The sequence below is a fragment of the Vicugna pacos genome, unplaced genomic scaffold, assembly GCF_048564905.1.
Source record: "Vicugna pacos unplaced genomic scaffold, VicPac4 scaffold_102, whole genome shotgun sequence".
Taxonomy (NCBI): Eukaryota; Metazoa; Chordata; class Mammalia; order Artiodactyla; family Camelidae; genus Vicugna; species Vicugna pacos.
In genome coordinates this window covers 820208-838391 of record NW_027328782.1, presented here as the reverse complement: position 1 = coordinate 838391, position 18184 = coordinate 820208, and the positions used below count along the sequence as shown (strand labels likewise).

Sequence of the window (18184 nt, the reverse complement as noted above, 5' to 3'; positions counted from 1 at the left end):
TAACAAAAACATCAACAATAATCTGGAATAAACTCAAAAACAATGCCCATGTTGTACATGCAGAAAGTACAGGAATGTACTGAGGGGTGAAGTAAGAGGTGTGAATGTAGAGACATCAACATATTGTATGGAGGAAAGCAGTTTTGTAAAGATGTATGTTCTCCTAAAGATAATTCAAAACTTACTAAATAATCCCATGACAACGCTTATCTGTTGTTTTTTTTAACTAGAAAAAAGTAGTTTAGAATTCTTCAGGAATAATAAAGTCATAATACTAGCCAAGAAAATTAGGGATGGAAAAAAAATCAAAAAAATTGTGCTGTCAGATATTAAATAAGTTTTTACAATATGTAAGATATAGTGCTGGAGTAAGAACGTAAGATTGACAGAAATTAACCGCGTTCTCAAAAAGAGACTCTAGTGTACATAAGTATTTTTTACAGGTGGGATTTCAAATCAAAGAGCAAAGTATGAATTCAATAATTGTCTTGGGACAATCAGAGAATCCCCTGGAAAAAACAAATTCTATTCCAGTCATTATGACAACAAGAAAAATTCCACATAGTGATGTAAATATTAGAAAGTACTAATAACAGCAAATACAATCCTTTGCTCATATTAATTCAACTTCTCCTCAGTATAACAAGTACCATTATCATCTCCAACTTAGAGATTAAAAAAATCTACACAAGAGCTTTATAACATTATAAGAAAGTATTTCTAAGAATAATATCAAGGATAAAACCCAAAAAGAAGACAATTACTACCTTAAGATTAGTTTGGGCCACAATAAAAATGAACCTACTGAACAAAATGAAAGGCTAGAAATTACAAGAAAAAGCTCTGTGATACATGTTGATGAAGACATGGGGTTAATGTTCATAACAAACAAAGAGCTGTCACAAAGTAACAAGAAGCTCCCTCACTTAAATGTGTGCAAAGGACAAAAGGGATCATTCACTTTTTAAAAGTCAGAAGGCTAATGAGTGAAAAATGCTTAATACATCACTGGCCATCAAGTGCAAACTAAAACAATGAAAAAGCACTTCTGCTCATCATATTGGCAAATATTTTTAAAAGATATTCTAGCTAGTGTCCATCTTTGAGAGAACAAACTGTGAGCGATCTTTTTGGAGGACGACATGTCAATGGATATGTAAACTCTGAAAAACTTTTGTACACACAGACTGAACTCCACTTTTAGGAATCGTTTCATTTAGAAAAAAATCAGTTCAAAAAGATGTACTCATCAGAGCATTTACACAGCACTGTTTACAATGGTGGGAAGAAAAGCTGAAGTGAAATCATATCCAGCGATAGAGAATTGGTTCCATAAGTTATTCTACATCATTTCATTCCCCACTGGAGAAGGAATTCCTAGTCAATTGAAAGGGCCTGTGATGCATGTAATTGTCACATCCAGGGACTAAATTTCCAGAAACCTTAACTAAAGGAATACTTATACAAGGTCACAGGAATATTTGTACAAGAAGGATGCCAGTCAAACACCCTTTCTGACAGTGGAAGATGGAGAAAACTTAAGTGTCCACCATCAAGACAATGATGTGGTAAATCACGGCGAGCTTTCGGCACTAAAGTTCTGGTGTTTCGGCGTGGTCCAAGGCCTTGTCCACAGTACTCTCCCATGAAAGGTGTCCTTGCACAAGAGACCAAACCTGCACATCAGGAGACCCCTCCACTCTATCTGAAAGGACCGGGTGAGTCTGGAGGGGGAGGACGTCTATGAAATACCCCTGAGTGAATAAAGCGAGCTGCAGAAAACATATAGTATGGTCTTATTTTTCAATAAAGCATATATATACACACACATATACATAGATTTCTCATATACGTGTATGTATGTATGTGTATATATATATGACATTGGCATAAAGGTCATTAAATATATTCACCACATTGTCAGCAGTTTTTACTCTCAGGAAAAAAGGGGAAGGGATGTAGGGGCCTTTCGGTACAACTACAGTTCTCTTTTCAGTATTTCAGTTACATATACATGGAATTTAAAAGTTTATTTAGTCCGAAGTAAAATGGACGATGCCTCCACAAGACAGAATGCTATACTGGTCATTAAAAATCATGCCATGGGAGACAGAATATTGTAGAAAAACGTGTAATAAGCCGAATGGAAAATGGAGGTCTCCACACAGTTAACAGGCACAGAGTGCTTGCTCGTTTTTATGACAGAGGTAATACACACTGATGAAAAGAACACAAAAAAGATATTAAAGTGTTAATTATAATCTCTGAGTAGTGGAACTAGGATAGACACTTTTGCCCCTTTTTTCAGACTTTTATATTAAATACACATTATTTTTCATCTGAAAAAAGCATTTTTAGACATCTAGTACCACACATAGAAAAAAATACATGAGTATTTACAGAAACAAATAACTAGGAGACACCGTAGCAACGTCACACATTGTAGAACGGGCGATCCTGAATAACACCACACAGTTACATAAGGACCCATAAAGTGAGAGCACCTGCTGTAACAGGGCTTGGCCCCCTTCTATTTGTCAGTTGTGTCTTCAGGGCTGAGGCAGTTCTCAGCACGGCCAGTGTCAGTGCTGGTGTCTGGATGGATGCCACTGGGGGTGAGGGCACCTGCAAGCCGAGAGGAAGAACAGAAATCATCCTCTGCTTTTTCTGTCTTGTTTCTTTGTTACTTTTAAAGAGAAGCGTAAATAAGATAAACTGAATCTTCCCTACTGAAATTTCAGTAATGAAACCGTTTTTAAAGTGTTCACAACTTATATTCTGCCTATAACTGTCTTTTCAACAAAGCATCATATTTATTAAATGTTAATTAACTGAGTTAATTAACTACCTGTTGAAACCTATTAAAGAACATGAAATGCACTATGTAAAACTACCACGCCTGTGGTGACTACCTTATTTGTCTTGACGGCAGTGCAGTCAGCCCCCATCATCCCGTGGCCCTGAGCTCCTGATGCTGGAAAGAGATCACGCTGCCGCCTCAGATGGAGAGAAAAGGTGAAAGCATTTTCTGAAATCTACAGCACTGATAAAACATGACAGACAAATCCCAGGTTCCTTTGACGCTATCATTTTCTGTTTCTGGCCAACACCCGTCAATGAGCAGAATCACCCTATTCCCGAGCCATGGGACTCACGTGGGAAGCAGTTTTGGAGAAATTTCCAGGAATAGAATGTAACCAACTATACATAGAACTCTGAAAAAGGAAAGATGCAATACTCTGATTTTGGAAGACACCCAAAATATTCTCCTAAACATTAGTAGCTGGAAAGGCTGGGCTTCTCCTAAGCCACTTATTTATTTCACAGCCAGTGAGCATCTCCCACAAATCCTGCTTCACTGTGTATGCTGGGAGCCTCAGGCACACTGCTGCTGTCGATCTTATCAGTCACAAGGCAGAGGAGTGTTTCTCACTCCTGCAACCCTCACACAGGCTCACCTCCTAACCTCACTGTCTGAACTTGACCCCATTTTCTCACCTGTTTATTTGGTATCTGTTCTTCTGTAAGCTGCCTGAAATGCTATTTGGAACAAGTCAGAAGAATGAGTGGGTAGATAAATGGACAGATGGACAACTGAGAGATTGGAAGACAAACAGAGAGACTCCAAGAAAAGGGGAACAAAGAAAATTTCCTATGCAAAACCCTCTTCTAGTCAGGGAAGAAAACCACCACTGAGAAATGTGAAGAGGCAGGTAGCTTAGGACTGTTTCCTGGATTCCATGAAAACTCACACCAAGAGATGAGAGGGTAGAACTTTAAATAGTAAAAGAAAAAAGCACACATATTGAAAAATATATCTACAATATGTACTTTCTAAAGAATAGATTCAAATCATCAGGGCCCAATAACACAATCCTTGGGTATTTACAAAAGTGAGAACCCCATCTCCAAACCACAAGGCATCCCTTTGGAGCACTGAGAGTCTACACAGGGCGGTCATAAAGCCGTCACCGCAAAAGCTATGCGATCCTGCAAATAGGAGGAACGAGCAGCTGTGCTCGGGCTGCCCAAGCGCTTCATTTACACCCCACAGCACCTCTACGGGTGGGGGACGCCTAGGGAGCCCAGTCTCTGCAGGACAGAAAACCAGTCCTGGAGAGGCTAAGCCGACCTACCAGTTCTCCATCTCACATGACTGGTCACTCCAGAGCAGGGCTTGAACTCGGACCCACGTTTTTAACCACAGTACTACCGAGCTTTATGTGCTTTTTATGTGTATAATACATTTGTTTCTGGCATGAAAGTGTATTTAATAAATGATTGGTTGTCTTGTCTATCTCATTAGCACAAAATCTTTATACTGTTGAATTGTACTCTTTTCCCCTGGAGAAAGGAACTGAAAGAGTGGTGGTCAGAATGAGGTGGGGCTCCATTCTTTATCTGTTACCTCATCTCATCCAAGTCCCCAAACAGGGAGAAGGAGCAAATGTTCTCTTCATCTTTTAAAGAGAGAGCTCCACTGATGGTGACTTACTCAACTCCAAAACCAAGTCTGGGGGAAGGGCACATGCAGCAACGAAAGCAGTATCACCTGTAGGAAGGCGAAAAGAGCTCAGGGGATGGCTCAGGGTTCAGCCTAATTTAATTTCAATCGATAAAAGAATAACACAATCTAAAAATACTAGCATGCAATGGATTTTCTCTTTCTTGATATTTAGCAAGTTTCCACAGCCCACATGTAACATTATCGTGAAATAGTGAAAGGTAGAGTCCACAGACAAGGAAAATCAATGCCACAGGCAGGCTGAAACCCAGGCTGGAGGAAAGGAAGATAAAGTGCATAGTTAAGAAGAGGGGAAAGTCTGGGAAAAAGAAATCATCACAAGGACTCTCAAGCATCATCCAACAATCATAAAATCATTCATTCAAGACAGAGTTATTTAGGTCCTATTTTGTGCAAGATTTTACAGCGGGCAAAGAAAGACCGCAGCATAAATGGTGTCAGCAAGTGGCGGGGCTATAATACAATTCGAATCCCGGTACCTTGCACACTTGTCCTTAGTGTAAATGCAAAAAAATAAAGTAAAATAATACTATGTAAACGCTACGCAATCTTGAAAAAAAATAAATAAGACCTAAATAGCTGGACAGACACACCACGCAGATTCCTGGATCAGATGACAGCGCTCTTGGGATGGCAGTGCTCCCCAGAGCGATCCTTATACCCAACGTGTTCTCGATCACAATCCCAGCGGGCTCCTCTGCAGTAACTGACTAGCTGCTGCTACAATTCATATGGGAATTCGAGGGTCTCAGTAATCAGAACGTACTTGAAAAAGAAGAACAAAGTGAGAGGACTTGTAATTCTCAATTTCAAACCTTACAACTGTATCTCCAGGTGAGATTAGGGGCCATTTTTAAGTTATTACTGTGTTTATCCTTATTTTCTAAATTCTGTACAATGAATATACCTGTTAGAATAAGAAAAATTAAAAGTAAGGTATCTTTTAAAACATGCACACCGATTCATTCATTGGGAAGAAAATTATTTTAACTATAAAGAGGTAAACAAATATCTAGTGAAAAAGGACAACTTAAAAACAAGTGTGCATTTACAATTTTCATAAATTGAAAACTGAAAAGCACAAACACATCAAGTTTCTAGGGAGACCGGTGAAATACATTAACAGTTATTTTCAAAAATTCTAATTGAACAATGAAAACTCAAAGGGAAAATCCTGATTGACAGCCAACTGCAAACACGTGGAAAGCAAAGGCCTAGAAATCACAGTTCCTTTAAATCTGCTACTAACTCAAAAGGAGAGGAGATTCCTCACTGAGGGGACAGTGGAATCCCTCGCATAAGACAGGATACACAGTACAAACGGCACAAGATACGGGGGTGATTTTCTTAGAAGAATTCTAAAGTTACAAAATTGCCGAAAAACTATATAAACACTGACAGACAGATTAAAACACACAGTCATGTATATTACATATAAACATATGAAGTCTGCTCCCATGTTGCATAGGAATACAATCATATTTGTTCAATAATGGGCACTGATTAATTTATCCCAGGTAGAATATTTCAACTAAAACAAATAATCAAAATAACACTCATTTTGTCAAATCTACTTGATAAGTTACTCTGCTATGTAACCATATATCTAAGATATATCTAAAATCAGTGAAAAAGATCTTTGTATGGTATTTGAATTCTTCTCAAAATTCCAAGCTTAATTTTAAAATAGATCTGAGCAGTATTTCTATATTATCTTTTCCCTTGTGAAATGAACAACAGAGTCTGTTGTCAAAATTCTGTCCTACAATGATTCATGAGCACTGTATCCTCACAAAACTGCTAGACAGCAAGGCACGATCCAGACACTGTGACCAAACAAATGAAACACAAGGAAGACAGTGACCCTATTCTGGAGAGCTTATATTATGTGCCAACACAGGGGTTTATATTTGATTGGTTTGATTGGGTAGCAAAATAAAATCAATCAAGTACTTTCTTCTTTGAGCATTCTGTAAGTCATGACTGTTTTTAGTTTCATGAGCAGGAAAGACTTAAGCATGACTTGATTAGGTCAAATAGCAACAATCATCACTGGAGAGTGAATAATAAAGAAGTTAACTGACAGCAATGCTTCTGCCTACATGAGACCTAAAATAAATCTACACTGATATCTGAAAGGAAAATGAGGAGATGAGGTTCCCAATGAGAAAAGAAACTAACAAGGAATCAAAAAAGAAAGACATTTTCATTAACGATTCCAGACAGTAGTGGAGCATGGTGGTGAAGAGCACAGATGCTGGGGACAAACATGAGGGTCTGAACTCCCACAGCACTTGGTAGCTGTGACACTGATATGTCAGTGAAATTCTCCGCATCTCAGTCTCCTATCCATAGACTGGGGACAACAACAGCACCCGTCTCCTAGAACGGTCCTACGAATTAAGTTATTTTATATATACAAGTTTAAATAAAATACCTCAGATTTTAAGTAATACCCCAAAAACACAAGGAACAAAGAAAACAGAGATAATTTGGAGTTCATCAAAATTTAGAACTTTGCTTCAAAGGGCACCATCCAGAAAGTGAAGAAACAACAGAGAGGAGAAAATTTTTTCAAATCATTTATCTGATTAAGAATTTGTATCTCCAAATTAAAAGAAAAACAAACCTACAACTCAACAATAAAAAGGCAACTCAATTAAAAGAAGGATAAAGGATCCGAAAAGGTATTTTTCTAGGAAAATATACAAATGGCCAATAAGCACAATGAAACGATGTTCAATATCATTAGCTGTAATGGAAATCAAGTCAAAACCACTAGGAGAAACCGCTTCACACTCACTACAATGGGTTATAATCAAAAAAACTGTAAAAAGCACTAATGAGAACACAGAGGAAGCGGAGCACGCAGCCCTTTCTGGTGGGGACGTAACACATTGTGGCCACTTTGGAAAACGGCCTGGCACGTCCTCAGAGATTTGAACATTTGTTTTATGAAAGACCCAGCATTTCTGCTCTCTGGTCACACACGTAAGAGAAGTGAAAACAAATGTCCACATAAAAACTTCTAAAGAAATATTCACGGCGCCATTACTCATCACAGCCAAAAAGCAGAAACAACACAAATGACTATCACCTGATGAATGGGTAAACAGTGGGGCCCATGTATTCAGTAGAATATAATTCAGCAATAGCAAAGCATAGAGTACTGACCCAGGCCACAACGTGGACAAACATTGAAAACGTTACCCAGTGTGAAAGAAGTCAGTCATAATAGACGGTTCCATTTACATGAAATGACTCATTTTACATGAAATGTCCAGCACAGGTAAATCCACAGAGAGAGAAGAGTGGCTGCCTGGGGCTGGGGGAAGATGGGGAAGTTGGGAATGACTGCTTGTGCATGCTTGGGCTTCCTGTTGGGAGATGAAAATGTTCTAAGATTGACTGGGATGCACAATTCTGGGCATAGAGTAAAAACCACTGGTGAATTGTATTAAAACTGTTAAGGACAAAAGCACCTCGGGCCAGTACCTTCAAATAGTAAATGTAAATTGCTAACTTTTATTAGAGGAAGAAGAAACTGCCCTCAGCATGAAAGCAGGAGATCAGCAAATGGGGGTTAACTGAAATTGGACAAGAGCATTTCATTTGAAACAGTTGCTGAGTGTACACGAAATATTCAGAAATAGGAAAATCAGCTTGACATCACGAAGAAGCATTCTGCTTCAAATGCAGATCAAGGATTCGGCAATTCCAGCTGCTACAAATGACAGAGAAGAAACCTGGTTTTAAAAACAAGCACCAGAGCCAACAATGAGATGGTGGTGAGGAAAACAGGCGGCCAGATATCTGGAAAAGTTTTCTACAAATAATTACTCCACTGAAAATTAAAAAAAAAAATGACAGTGATGCAATGCTGTGCTGGCCTCACGTGAATGGACTTCCTCCGGTGCTCGACAGTTCTGTAACCCCGAATGCGAGACTCAGGAGAATCAGCATGGCTCCTGGGAGTCCCCAAGTGACTGGCCACCAGCACGCTGACCACCATCACATCTGCCAGTGTTGTATTGTAGAGAAGAGATCAACTTCTAAAAAGCCCAGGAAATGTTGACAAGTGAAGAAAAGATTGCGGTCAGTCCTGGGACAGAGGCCCTGAGAGCAGAGGCCAGAAGGCTGCAGGTGAACTGGAGTGGCCCTGGGGCAGGAAAGGACCACGGAGGAGCAGATCTTAATCCTCTACTCTCACTCCCTCGAGTAGGAGAGATAAAGTCTGCATCCTTCTCACATGGAACTGTGGGTTCCGGCGGGCAGGAGTCTTACCTAAAGGGAATGATTACTCAAGACTCTGTGAGAAAAGTCGAGAAAGCGAGAGGTATTAGGGAGCCAACTCTACGAGCCTCTCAATTGCTCCCATATTTATTGTGTATAATCAAAGGAAAAATTCATTAACAGCTCTGTGATAGTAAGCAGGAACGTGGGGAAAGAAGGGATGAGACAGAGATTGTTGAATCCACAATGCGTAAAAAGGCTTAGTGTATCTTTAGGGAAGTCATGGGGTGAGGGGAATAAGGTACAGTTTTTAGATATGTGAATTACAAAGCAGACCACCAGACCAGCTGGGTCCTTGTTTTGGGGATAATAGACTATCTAACTGCACACTAACCCAGCGTTTATAGCTGAGGGCCAGGGTCATTGCTTTTCAATGAGCAGAGTGCTATCTAAAACCTCAATTACGAAAGCAAAGCATTGTCTCTGCTTTTTAAGGAAAGGAGACAGGAGTGAGAATGCACAGGCACTTGCCTGCAAAGCAGATACTAAGCATATATTTTTCTTCTTAAATTTGACAGGCGGCTGGGGTCTGTTAAAATTTGTTAACATAATCATGGGCTCCCACATGGAACCATTATGGAGGACACCCTAGGGTGACAAATCCTGGCTCTGGGCCTTTTCCTGCCAACTTCAGCCACTCTAGCAGGGTCTAGTCACATCCCTGAATAACGATCCCACAGAACCACCTAAACTCTTAACTCCTGGTGCTTGAAACTTAATTTTAGCTCTACACAACTTAAAGTAGAAAAGTTTCATAAGAAAAAGGTATTATATTCACTTTATATCTCATCATAGGACTGATTTTTCTGATTCGTCTAAGCTGCTTCTTCTTGGTAATGCACCTAATTCTGCAGGTGAATTCAGTACTTTCCTTTAGGCAAAACTAGCCTGTTTGGTCTCGTTAACTTCTATTGGTCAAATACCGATACACTTCATTGATATCATTGTTCATCAATTTCAGCTGGGAGTAGAGGGAGTATCACTTTGTTCCTCAGCCAACCCTCAACTCTTTATCATCAGCAATTCAGGCCTCCGGAAAACAGAAAGAAAGCATTTGTTTCCCTTCTACACTTTCAAGAAACCCAACAGGATACATCAGCCTGGAGAAAGACTTCAACACAAATGTTAAAACAAAAATCTATAAACCTGAAGCAACTGCATCTCCGAATAATGACACACAATGACATAAGAGTATGGGTGTCAGGCACAAAGCATGCATGAGCCTGACCACCTCATTTCTATTTTTCAAAGGAATGAAGGTTTTCCTATTTTTTATTATCACTCTGTCATTGTTTCTGATTAAGCCAAAAACTAGTTTATGAAATAATTAAGCACTGCAACAAAAGATTTTTGTTGTATCAATGACAGAAGGCATTCAGAGGGGTTAGGAAAACCCACCTCTCTAAAAAATGCAAAATTTCCTCCCCTGTGAAGAACACATATACAAAATGCAACAGAGAATTCAGACTCTTGTGGAGAGGAGCAAAAGCCACAGAAACAAAGCAAAGCCATTACTATGAGTCAATTCAAAATTCACTGGACAATCATGTTCAATGCATTCAATGAAATTTAAGGGCACACTGCAAACCATTCACTTAATGATCTGCAGGCTAGAGGAAGAATTTCTCTCTTTAACAGACAACAGTAATCAATAGGGTGCCCCACCAAACAAGGACCAAAGAACAATCAGGTTTTTAACAGTTCTGATAAATCACCATGTTCTAAAGATCAAAATCCAGAAATTTTAAACATTCATTCCCACCACAATGAAACAAGCACTTAAAAAAACAAAAAAAAAAAAAACCCAAAGAAACTAAGCACATAGATCATGTACCTGGATAAATGAGAACATCATGCACTGCTTGAAGAAAGAACAGGCTATAGCCTTTTACTTGAAAAAAAAAAAAACTACATTTAAAGTTAAATGCTAAAATACATTTCATCATTCATGTTGCCTTGAAAAATCTGAGGCACTTGTCTCTAATCAGAAAAGCAATTCTATGTAAGAGTATGTTACAATTCAGTGTCAGTTTGCTTTAGAAGAAAAGAGAAAAGAAAAGCTACTGTTTCTCATATCCTGCATTAAGTGTGAAGTGCCTCCCTGCCTTTCTCCTCCCATTTTCTAAGCTCACGCTCCCCAACCCTTCTGAAACAAGTATTAGAATGACTTATTCCCACCAATATGCCAAATGACAAAAGAATATCAATTTATTTGTGTAAATATATGCCTACATCTTAAAGTAGAGGAGAAATATATCAGAAGTCTATATGGAACTTCTTTCTACCTTCCTGAAATCACACACACAAACGTTCACACAGACACAGACATATTCCCCCTGGATTACTGGGCACTTCACAAGCTTAGGACCTAAAATTTTACAAGATAACTTTGTAGTTAGTTTAAAACACAAAACTGTCAGCTTTTGAAAGCCTAGATCATCTGCTAAACCATCCAAATATCAAAGAGACCCAATTAGCCTTCTCTGTAGAATATAATTTCCCATGATGGCAAAACAGACCATAAGAATTACTGGATCCAAGTCTCGTGTTTATCACTAGCTATGATCGTTCTTAAGCACATTAACAGATTCAGAATTGTATGTCCCAACAAAATTTATTCTTATTGAAATAGCATACGTGTTCAATTGCCTATACAGAGACTAGGTCCCATGATGGTGTTTAAGAGCTATTTTGTTTATTGCAATATTTATTTTTAAGTGCAGACAAGGAGGGTGGGTGTTACTCAGTTGTAGACCACCTGCTTAGCATACACAATGTCCTGGCTTCAGTCCCCAGTACCTCCAAAAAAATAAATAAAAATAAGTGCATATTTAAAAATAAAAGTAAAGGTATAAAAAATGCAGACTAAAATCACTGCAATCTAGGACCCACAATTACAATAAAAAACAAGTGTTTCTATCAAATATTGACTATATGCCAATCACAGACACAATCACAAATCACACCTGACAACCATCACGTGTGATTCTCAGCAACCCTACTAAGTAGACACGGATGAGGAACCCGGCTCCGCGGATGAGGAGATGGAGCTCGGAGGAGCCGGGGACGCTGACCGTCCTGCTCCCCGTGACGCCGCGTCAGCCCAGGGCAAGCGCTGACAGAGCTGCACTGAGGGGACACCCAGCTGCACGGAAGTTTGGGGCACTGACGGCTCCCAGAAAACACTAAAAATTGTTCGGTGAGAAACCAGCTCAAATATATTACACTGTGCCACATCCTTTAAACAGGGAAAATGACTGAGACCTTTTTGATGCCTCCGTGTCCTTTCTGCCATCATCTGTTACTTGCCCTCACAGCACGACCAGTGATGAACTGGACCCCATACGAAGTGCACTCAGATGGCAAAGCTTTTAAAGCTGTTTTATGAAGTTTGTAAGACTCTGTCTATCCCTCACACGGGCGGTCAACCATCACTTCTCACCGGTGTGGACGTACCACCTTAAATCACTCCTTTCTGCTTTTTAAAATCCCTTCATCTAATCCAGACTTTTCAACAGCAAAGTAGCAGCTCAACCACAGACACTGGACAGTTTTTCACCAAATGGATTCGGACAGCCCATCTGACTACCTGGAAGCCCTTTTCTTCTATTAAACCCACTTCCAGGTACTTCATCAATTTCTGATTGGTGGACTCGGCCTCTGACTGGCCTACTCAGAGAGCTCCCAACCTCACATCCGGGTGTGGGAGCGGGCCCTGCTGTTGGGGGAAATCAGTGAGGAAGGCAGAAATCCTCCAGCCAGGTCTGCACGGCTAAATGTGCCACAACGTGCTCAGAAATTATACCGTCAGCACCCCTGGGCTCCGATGGAGTGGTTTCACATTAACCAAACTTATGACACACTGATGCAAGAAAACCAGAAACTTAACTTATTAATGTAACAGAAGACGTGAATCTATGAACCAGACTGAAATATTAGAGTTCAACCATGAGTACATTTTCTCCTCCATGGCCCAATCACGGGCAGGCAGTCACATGGCAAGCATGGATAGAAACAGAGCAGGAAGGGTTTCTAGATTAACTCAATGGACAAAATTTCTGTTATACGAACAGATCTACTGCCCAGAAGACAAAGAATGCCAATCACGGTGCACTCTCCGTGGACAGTAGCCGAGACACGACTATGAGCACCTGTGTAACTCTCCTTTCCCTGTCCTTTCTGGGCTAACTGATGCACAGTGGTATAAAGATTCAGGGATGCCGATAACAATAAACACCCAAAGCCCATCTCTGGGAGTCTCAAAACAAGACAACCAGGGTTTAAATACCAGCTCTGCCACTTACTATTTCTGTGATTTTGCCAACTTACTTACCCTCTGTGTGCCTCAATTTCCACACTGTAAAACTGGGATAACAATCAAACCTTCCTTACTCGCTTGTTGAGAAGATTGAAGGATTCATTTCTGTAAAATTCTCAGAAAAGAATGTAGCACATTTTGGGTGTTCAACAAATGTCAACTTAATATGAAAGTGATTTACAAGTCTCTTTTCTAATCATCTTATGTGTTTACTGGCTAGTCTAAGTCCTTAAAAAAAATCCTTATTTCCCCTTTTATAAACTCTTGGGTAGCACACTTCTCTTCCATCCCACCACCTGGTTAAACCGAGGAAGGGGATGCCTCCTAATCACTCCTCTGGGCCATGGAGAGTGCTTCTCCCTTCACAACCCTGGCCACTGGCCCACAATTAGCCCTCCTCACACTAACAGAGTGAGGTGTGAGTCCGGGGAGACAAGCAGGGCGTTTGAAACCCTTCCTTTCACTCCAGTGTTGATCACCATTGGGAAGCACATGGGATGCTCACCTCCATGGCAGGTCAGCCCTGTGCATGAAGGGGCAGGTCCCCTCAAGGGAAGGCTCGCTGTGGCCCAAAGCTACATGGGACAGTGTGAGTCTCCACTTCTGGGACACAATATCATGACACGCATTTTTCCACAGCCCTGAAGTTCATGGAGAACGTGGCTTCATCAGTAACAAAGAAGACATTTATCGCCTGTCTACCCTTTTGTGTCATCTCTCAGTTGGCTGCTGGAAACAACATGTGTATAAGTATTGCATCCCCTTAAGCCCCAACATATATGAAGTAACAAATAATTCTGTGGCTTAATGTTGGTTCAGGGCGACTGTGTAACAGTTCTTACTCTGCTGATGCTTAATTATGGGTTTAGGAACTATGGAACCTCCTCAAGTATCTCTCATCATAAAACCATCTTTTCTTATTTTCCTGTTTCTTAGTAATTGCCAAAGACTCTCAAATGATGGCTTCACACAAAACAGCAGCTAAAGTTTTTGAGCCCTCTTGACATACCCACTGTGGTAAACATTTTACATAATTTCTAATTCTCATAATTCTACGAAGCAGATACGAATGTCCCCATGTCACAGATGAGGGAAAAACTCAAAACGAACTGACTCAGGTTCAAGTGGCTCAGTGGCAGCGCGTGCACGCAAACCCAAGTCAAAAACTACACCCCTTCGTATATGTACCAAATCTCCTACCACCAATTAACACACAGGGGCGGAGTCAGTACTCAGGGAACTCAATACGCTTTTCAGCTTTAAGGTGCTCCAGAAGCCGCTTCTAGCTGTTTTATAAAATCCCGGCTCACTGGTTTCTAACACTGGAAGAAAAGTCCGATTTTGTCACTGTTTGCACAGCAAGTCTGAAATGTTCACAACGAGATGATAGAATAAAACTAAAATATAAGCAGAATAATTTTTCCAGGTAGACAGACATAATGGACATTGGGCTATTCTGAAGCATTAAGCAAAGAAATTAAAATAACGTTGTTTAAGCCTTCCTTTACAAACAGGAAAGTTAAGACTGTAAGAAGGTGCAACAGCGCCACCTATGGGTAAAAAGACCTTCCAGGTTGCCGGGAAACATGCAGCACAAAAATTGCCTGTAGGATCAGAAACGGAAATCAGATAACTAAATGCTTATGTAGCACATACTGCACTTTACTTCGGGGGAAGGGAGGGGTATTCAGTATTTAATCTGATATTGATAGTACTCCTGAATATAAACAGAAGACATAGGCTCATGGCAACTCATCTTAGAAGAGGAAAGAATCCGGTCCAGCCACTTCATTTTACAGGAGTGGAAACTGAGACATGGGATCTGTCCCCCTGGCAATCGGCAGCAAAGCTCTCCTAGGCCTCATGTCTTGCACTGTAGCAAAAGCACTGTACTAGGTACTATATTCATAAAAGTCACGTTTGTATTTTTCCAACAGTAGGTTATCTAAGTATATTGCAAAATACTTCTCAAAGAGCCAGGAAATCGTACAACCTTGTTGAAATACAAAAACATTTATTTACATAATAAAACAACATGAGCTTTATTCTCTCTATTAAAAAAGTGACATGTCAAATCAATGTTTTGATGTTTTAAACCTGTTAAGAGTGCAGAAAAAATCAAAATTTTCTTTAATCACAAAGAGAGCAGCTTATTCCCTGAAAATGATCAATGTGGATTTTACTTATCTTAATGGATCTGGTCAGAATCCCATGAATTTAAATTTCTGAGTGGATGGTTACACGGCAACATGAATTCTGAGTTGTAACAATACATATTCTGTGTAATTAATCTTCAAGGTCGTCTGCTTAAGGCAATTTACCTAGTCCCTGTCTCACTAGAATTATACAGATTTCATTAAAATATCATACTGCCCTAAAAAGTAATAAATCCTTGTTACTTTATACCATATTCAAATATATCATATATATACATATTGAATATGCATCAGAAATAAGCAACACTCTTTAGTATTCAGAGTTGATCATTCTAAAATATCTGTCATTGTGACAGTACATTTTTATTAAGCACCTCTTCGGTTCTTTGTATACAAGGCATCTAACTCTCACAGTCAGACAAGGTAAACAATATTACTCAAATTTCACAAATGAGGAAATGTACTTAAGCCATGATAACAACTTACATATTCATCAACAGGAAAGAAAAGAGTCAAGATTTTACTTAGATTGCTCACTGACAATCTTTTCTTCCATATTAAGACTGCCGTGCAGGGCTGGGGCGGATATTGGCAGGAATCACGGTGTGGGAGTCACCTGAGAAGACTCCCCACTGCAAGCAGCTCAGCCACTTCTCCTCCCTCATCCTGTATTGTTAGAGCCATGTTTCTAGGTTACTCTTATTTCAAGTAATAGCACTTTAACTGCACATCTGATCATCTACATCAGACCACCTTACATCCAAGCCACAGAAAATCATTCACTGACTGTAGCAGCACCAAGACATAATGGTGATGGATCAGGGAGCCCTGCAGCATCCCAGCCTGCAGGCACAAACCCACATGTGCCCTGGTGATGTTCAAAAAATAAAATGCATGGAAATATCTCACTGCTGGTACACATCTGCCATCAAATTCCCCCAAAATCATGCTGGCAAAGCACTACTTAACCCTCTCACTACAAAAAAAAAAAGCTAAGAAGGCAAATTTAGGCTCTTCCATTGAAAACCAGCAACGACCACTGCCAGTAACTGAGCTGGAATGCTCCTGACTTCAAAAACCACTGCACAGTTACCTTTCAAACGTGAAAGTCATATATGTATTCCACATAGATGATATTACAGTAGGATTTTTCTTTTCAAAATTTCCAGTTGCAACATTAGCACAAGAAACTTTCTGTTTCAGGTTTAAAAAAATTAATTATCCTCCACTTTCTTAATTTTGAACCTGTTATTATTTTATAAAAGTAGCTATGCTGTTTATTATAAACCAACTTTTTGATTTCTGCAAAAAAGACCTTTATGACCTCACTATTTCAGAGCAAACTTTAATGATGTTTTGAGAGGTGGGGCCTGGGGCGCTCACTAACAGCTCTTTAAATACTGACAAGGATGTGCTATTAAGTAATCAAAGACCCTAAATCCACTTTAACTCAGAAAGCAAAGAAACTACACCAAAGACTTACTTTAACATTTTTATACATTCCTATTCTTTTGAATATTAAAGGTCTTAAAAGATATGATTTATTTTGAGAAAGACAACAGCTGTATTAAATTTCCTCTCACCAATAAAGCAATCTTAATGAAGAATAAAAACCCCTATGGAAATCGAAATGACGGGATGTTTCTTGCTAAGTGAACATGCAGATCTCAACACAAGCTTATATCCTATCAGATCTCACTTGAACGAGCTCAACTAACTCCTGGGCTACCCTGGAACTTAGCTCTTCTGTTCCAAAGTTAGCTGAGCTAGGATCATCACACAAGGCAGGGAAGGAGAGAAAAGGAAAGTCCAGCTGGCGGCCTCCATCTGTTTTCTTCCAGCCACAAGGTGCCGCTAGAGCGACCCCGCTATCAAGCCCTCCCCATAAGGAAATTCGGCTTCCACACTGCCCCTGCCGTCCTCAAGCAATCCCGACGCCCCTCTCCCAGCCTGTGAATGGTCTTCTAATGACCCCCCAGTTGGCGGCATCCTTCCCCTCTTCCCCGCTACACACACACACACACACACACACACACACACACACACACACACACACACACACAGAGCCACGGCAGCCTTCCCAAATCACAAATTTGATTACATCACCCCCACTTCAAACCCTTCAGAGGCTCCCTGGTGGAATTCTAGCCCCACCCCAGACACTGCTTGCCCAGCCTCACCTCAGTACCCAGGTCCCCAGTGACCAAAGTGGCCCCCTGACCTGCTCCTACTTGCCACTTGCCTCCAGGCTCATTTTGACTGTTTCCCAAGGAAGCCTTCCCTCCCTCCAACCTCCCAAATTTTTTCCTCTGTTCCTAGAACATTCTAGGGTAATTCAACTTCTGACAATGTAAGCTCACAAGAACCAAATACATTTTGCTTAATAATGTGGCTGAAACTTTTCTCCCCTTGACACTCAGAAGTGCGCGTGTTATGAATAAATGAATGATGGGATGGGTCTCAAAGGGACAGACATACCTGCTCTCTCTCGTCCCGACCCTTCTGTCTGTAGAATATCAGAAGCAAAACCAGAAGTACCTTTCCTGACGGTCACTTACTGATGACGCTCTTCACTGCCTACTGTGTCAGTTCTAGTAAAACCCAATCTCTTCCAAAGCCCTCCACTCCATACACTCTCCAGTGTCCTCCCCAGCAGGGGCACCCTCCACCCTGGATCACACAGGGCACTCTCCACGGGTCCCCACACAAAAAGCCTCCAGGCCTCTGCCCGGGCTGCACCTGCCACCTGAGCCACATTCTTGACTCTTTCTCCTGGCTGACACTTACTCTGTCCTCACAACTGAATGTTGGGCCCATTTCTTCAAGGAAGTCCTCTCAGATAATGTCCTTTAGGTCTTCGCTGGGCTCCATCTATAGCAGCAGTACATGGTG

The 18184-nt window shown here is 40.5% G+C and overlaps 2 long non-coding RNA genes across 3 annotated transcripts in view; both read right to left on the bottom strand.

The window, feature by feature from the left end:
• Positions 1-18184, bottom strand: part of LOC140694698 (uncharacterized) — a 321210-nt gene that overhangs the window by 209317 nt on the left and 93709 nt on the right. The window lies entirely within an intron of this gene.
• LOC140694703 (uncharacterized) lies at positions 1568-18103 on the bottom strand. Of its 2 annotated transcripts, XR_012070288.1 has the most exons (4): positions 18080-18097; positions 2913-2997; positions 2505-2625; positions 1568-1772 (listed from the first exon to the last, which is right to left on the bottom strand). It is a non-coding gene; the product is annotated as an uncharacterized lncRNA (long non-coding RNA). The 2 variants fall into 2 exon arrangements; XR_012070287.1 differs by lacking the exon at positions 1568-1772 and having other exon boundaries at positions 2370-2625; positions 18080-18103.